Source organism: Silene latifolia, chromosome X, assembly GCF_048544455.1.
Source record: "Silene latifolia isolate original U9 population chromosome X, ASM4854445v1, whole genome shotgun sequence".
NCBI classification, from domain to species: Eukaryota; Viridiplantae; Streptophyta; class Magnoliopsida; order Caryophyllales; family Caryophyllaceae; genus Silene; species Silene latifolia.
In genome coordinates this window covers 277,864,253-277,870,252 of record NC_133537.1, presented here as the reverse complement: position 1 = coordinate 277,870,252, position 6,000 = coordinate 277,864,253, and positions in this window count along the sequence as shown.

Sequence of the window (6,000 nt, the reverse complement as noted above, 5' to 3'; positions counted from 1 at the left end):
ACCTACCTTTTGAGAAGAGCAAAAATGAAAGGCATTGGGCATGCTACCCAAGGCCATTTTTTCGGCCATTCCACAAGAAAAGAGAGAAGAGCTTTTCTCTTACATATTATTATTCATTCCTTTCACAAGATAATTTTTCTAGAGTAAGAAAATGCATAATCTCTACAATATGTGATTTTTCTAGAGAAATAAAATCTCATATACTCCCTCTTGACCGAATCATTCAAGAGCCAAAATACAATTTATTTTGTGTCAATTTTATAGTAAAACTAATATTATTACTAGATCTAAATAATATTGGTTAATTATGAGTTTCCTTTGGTATATGCTTTTGGGAGGGATTCTATACTTGAATCTTGTTCATCCATAAGGAAAGCTCAAGAACAAGTGAGTAGGTGAACTCACTTGTGCCCATAAATCCGAAAATCAAAATGTAAGATGATGGTTTCTTCTTTATATTGTTTATTAGTTTGCATGCATAAGATCCACCATTTAATTTTATGACAATTAAATTAAAACATATATGAATATGTTGAGTATATAGATCTACTTTTCCTTCACCTATGGGGTCCGTCGTTGAGGCTTTGGAGGAGAAAGTCGATCCTGGAGGGGCTGTAGCGGCCGAGGAGACTGCCGTATTCGAGACGGTGGTGGAGGATGCTTCCGTAGAGGAGGAGAGGTGGCTGACACGGCCGGCTTGTCCTTTTCATTGTGGCTCATAGACAGGATGGATGATGAGATTATTACCATGATACAATGGGATGACCATTTCAACCCAGCAACGCTCATCACAGACGCAGATCTAGCCAGTCAAGAGAAATGATGGAGAAAATCAATCAAATGGACCAATAATCAAGGAAAGCTCTTCAAGCTCACAACTGGAGAAGGAGAGATGTTCAAAGGAGAACCAGAAGACGACGAGTTCGGTCAGAGTCGAAAAATGAGTCTAAGTCTAGATAAGTCACTAAAGAGTCTCTTCGAGTTGTCACTCCCCATCCTGTCATTTCTCCTAGCATAGCATCGTCTAGAAATAGTAACCTTTGGAATGTCCCAGCAATTGTCTCTCTGCCGCCACTGACTACTGCACAGATGGCCTCTTTGTTTCAGCAATTTTCAAACATTAATATGAATAAATCGTATTCTGCTTACTCTTCATGTTATCTTGATTGCAATTCTGTTTATGATGATACTGAGAATGATCCTAACCCAGACTCAATCGAACTACCTCCCTACATAATTAAAGAAATATTAGAAGAGGGGAAGGGGAACCAGTTATAGAGAACATTGAACCTATTAATGTAGGGACAAATTAAGAACCTCAAGAACTTAGGATATGGACGACCCTGGACCCAATTAAAAGGGCTCGCTTCATCGACATTCTTCACGAGTTCAAAGACGTCTTCGCTTGGTCTTACAAGGATATGCCAGAAATAGACAGAGCTATTGTAGAACATCGAATCCCAATCAAACCAGGTTTCACGCCTGTAAAACAGAAGCTTCGCCGAATGAGGACACAATGGGCTCTCAAAATCAAGGAAGAAGTAGACAAACAATTCAAAGCCGGATTCACCAAAGTTTACGTGTATTCAGACTGGGTGGCTAACATAGTCCCCGTACCCAAAAAGGATAGGAGAATCCGGGTTTGTGTTAATTTCAGAGATCTGAACAAGCCAGTCCAAAAGACGACTTCCCACTACCACACATCGACATACTAGTAGATAATACAGTAGATCACACGCCCCTCTCTTTGATGGATGGGTATACAGAATATAATCAGATCAAGATGGCTGAAGAAGACATGCATAATACGGTGTTCGTCACTAAATGGGTTACCTACTACTACAACGTTATGCCATTCGGGTTAATCAATGCTGGTGAAACATATCAATGCACCGCGACTACCCTGTTACATGACATGATGCACAAAGAGGTGGAGGTATACGTAGATGACATTGTAATACTACGGATTTATGACCTGTTGGGGACTCTATCGAGTAAGGCTTACTCTGTCGAGTAAATAAATTTAGCGTAAGAAACAGTGTTCTGTCTGATAGGTACTCGATCGAGTAAGGGCCACTCGATCGAGTAAGTCACTTACTCGATCGAGTAAGTTAGTTTATACGGGTTTTGCCGAGTTTGATAGCAATGCATGAAAGATTATATAAACCTTTCCGTCAGTATTCGTTTACCTCTTTACTTATTTTAAAACCATTACAAGAGAAAATCAAACAACGTAAGATATTTCTCTCGCATTACTATCAAATCCAAGGGGCTAGGGTCGTCAGATTTCAGAGTTCATACCGTTGAGATCGTCGCATTGTGGGTAAGATCCTAATACAGTTTTTATCTTGTTTCTTTGATTTTGGTTTAATCCTAATTGGGTGATTTGGGGGTTTTGGGAGTATTTTGGTATTAGATGGTGAATGTATGATTGTATGATTGATAGTAGGTGATTTCGTAGAGGAACGTTTCTGATCTGCTGTTGTGACGATTATGGTGATTGCATTTCCAGGTAGGGTTTCCTACTCAGTTACGGTTTACATGTATATTAGATGGTTGGTTGGTTGTTGATGGTTGATTGATGTTATTGATCTATATCGTATTGAATTGGTAATTGTTGATGTTATAGTTAGTCGTTGTTGTTTGTCTATGGTTCACGAGGTGCGCCCTTGGCTGAGTGGAAACACTTGCAGGAGTGGCTTCACGCCCTTGATTCGCCCCTTGTAGAACCCGCCACAAAGAGGAAATGTGCACATTAAGGAACATGGGTTTGCGCTCGATATTTATGAGTGAGGCTTAGGTGGGAACGGTTGCGGTCCCCCACTGGTGGTGAGGATTACTGGTTGCGGCCGTAATCTGGCAGGATTAGACCTTCAGGCTAGTCAGGTGATTGGTGATGTGACGGTGTTGGAGAATTGTGTGTATTGTTGTTGTTGTATTATCTTATATTGTGTAAGCAGTAACTGACCCCGTTTAATTGTTTTAAAAGTTGTGGTAATCCATTCGGAGATGGTGAGCAGTTATTGAGCATGTATGATTTGGATGCGCGAGGGATTAGCTGGGCATGAGTCATCACGAGTCTATTAGAAGTCTTCCACTGTGTTATCGACCTATATATTTTATTTAGTTGTTTTTGGATTTGGAACAGTTGTATCATACTTTACAGTCTTTGGATTTTGATGTATTCACTTAAACTATTTATTTAAAGTACGTTCTTTTATGGTCTATTTGATATTCATTGCCTTGGGTAACCGGGATTAGGGGTGTTCATTCGCGGTTCGGTTCACCGAACCTCTAATTTAATTCGTTTCGCACACGTTTCGGTACGGCAAAACACCGAACCTAAACCGCACCGTTAGAAACGGTTATAAACGGTTCGGTTAACCACTTTAAACGGTTATTAGCGGTTCGGTTACCGGTTAACCGATAATCGTTCTATATTACTTTTTTTTCACTTTTCGTTAATTTTTGGGAATTGTTTCTAATAGTTTAATTAAATTTTCATTATATATTATACCCAGCAATAAAGTTAATAAACTAAACTTTAGCATTAATCAATTTAAGAAATTGTAAATTTGGATACACTAAGAAAATTAAACGAACGGACAGTTTTTTATATAATATTTTAATTTTTTGATTACTTTTTTGTGAAACAGTTCGGTTCGCGGTTAACCGGTTATCTAAAATTGCGAACCTTAACCGAACCTTTTCCATAATAAAGTTAACGGTTCGGTTCAAAGAACCGCTTTGTCGAAACGGTTCGGTTAATCGAACCTTAAAAATGGACGGTTTTTCGGTTTTGCGGTTCGGTTTATTCTGAACACCCCTAACCGGGATGGTAGCACTCTCATGCATTAGATGGTCTTGGTAAGGCACATTGGTGTATGGAGGTGTTACAAAGTGGTATCAGAGCCAGGTTTTTGGAACCTGTAACAAATGAATCTAATGAACCTAGAGAGTCAAACTAAAATGAACCCGGGTAGGAGTTGTTAGGAGCTAATGCAAGGATTTGGGAGACATCCTAAAGTCGCAAACTCGCCCTACAACTTTGAACCGGTCACTATGGGGTGTAATGGGGATTGCTATGTGTTTACTAATGTTCATATGAATATGTTGGAAGGATGGATATGTGGTTTAATGGAGGATGTGGTGGAAGGGATGAAAGTAATCGTATATGATAATATGATTTGTGGTTAAGCATGTTGTATGGTGGAAGTGATTTATAATGTGGCAATCTTAGTAACATGTGACTAGGGGATGTGATATGTTATACTAATTTGTTATTACGGAAGTTATAAAGTTAAAAGCATGCGGAGATGTGATATGTTATACTAACATCTTCGTAATATGATTTGTGGTTAAGCTACTTGTTTACTGTTATTTCATATGCATATGTTGGATAAAGTGTATGATGGATGATTTGGTGGAAAAGGTGAAGTAATGTTGCATAAGAATATAATTTCATTATTTAGGCACGTTTATATGACGGAAGTGAATTTAATAATGTTGTTATGTAAGTAACATATGAATGGGGAATTTGATGTTGTATATTATATTATTGTTTTTACGTAAAGTTATAGAATAAAAACATGCGGGTAGTACATGATTGGTAAGTTGAATATTATATGAACATGAGGGATGTTATTGTTCGGCTTTTGTGAATAGTAACATGTGGTTAGAGATACTGTTTACAAGTATCGAGTCTCTTTTGGTTGCATTGTTGATGTTTAAGTTGTTTGGAAGAAAAATCAAGTAGTTATGTTGTCCGATTACAGAGAAGTTGTCTTTAAACTGTTATAACTTTATATGCGTATATGATTTTTATGTGACTTCACTTGGAGGTGATAGCTTGTTCTCTTACGATTCTAACGATAGGTCACACGCCCAAAATGACCAAGAAACGAGTGAGATATGACCGTTTTATGAAAATTGGACAGTGCTGAGAACTGCGTAGGGTACTCGGTCGAGTATCCCTTACTCGATCGAGTGCACCTCTTGGTACTCGATCAAGTACCCCTTACTCGATCGACTAGCCCTGGTAATTTATTATACGTGCTTCTGATCTTCACCTACTCGATCGAGTAGGCTGTACTCGATCTAGTAACCCCTGTTTTGGGTCATATGCTTATCTTTTTACCTCGTCGCATATCATATTTAATTGAAAGGTGTTCCTTTGCTCCTTTATGCATTGTTTTACATATGTGTTGGTCCTGATGCGTAAGTTACCCAATGTTATTGACACGTCTGTCGCGTACCTGTCAAAAATAACCAACCGGCTCTAACTAATATAGCTAGGGAAGTCGGGTCGAATCCACAGAGAGGTAGGAATTTGTTGGCTAAATTCAAGTTCGTCTAAGTAACCAAATTGGGGGGTTTATAAAATGTGATTTCTAAACTAAGAGAATAAGGAAAGAGGAATAAAGGAAGGAGTTTAACAGATAAAGAGAAAAGCTAAGACCAACGGTTCACCATAATTATCTGGTCGAGTAATCTAGGTCCCAGGTCAATACAATACGGTCCAAGGGGTAGTGAACGTCGCCTTTCGGTCCTTAATTCACCCTAAAGTGTAAACAGTTTAACTTTCGCCCTCGCTGCAATACTCTATTGTTCGCTACTAGTCTGCCTCTTCCAACCTTTCGGTCCAGGTTAAGGTCCACTAAGAATAAGTGTCTAATTGCGTCGACTCAATTAGGCAATTACAATTATATGTAGCACTTAAACAACAAAGACGGTACTGGTATTAACCTAGTGAAACGATTACTCTCCCTTCAAATCATGGATCCCCTATAGTCTTAGCATAGGAAATTAGCTACTCATAATCGTCGGATTGACAATTGCAATAACTAAATAATTAAAACTAAGCATGATGACAAACTATTAAGAGATCGATTGAACAATTAATAAGCAAGAGAGAAAGGAATTAAAAACAGTAAAAATGATTAAGAAATAGATTAGATTAATAATACCGAATCTGAGTGGCAAAATGTAGAGAATAGAAAT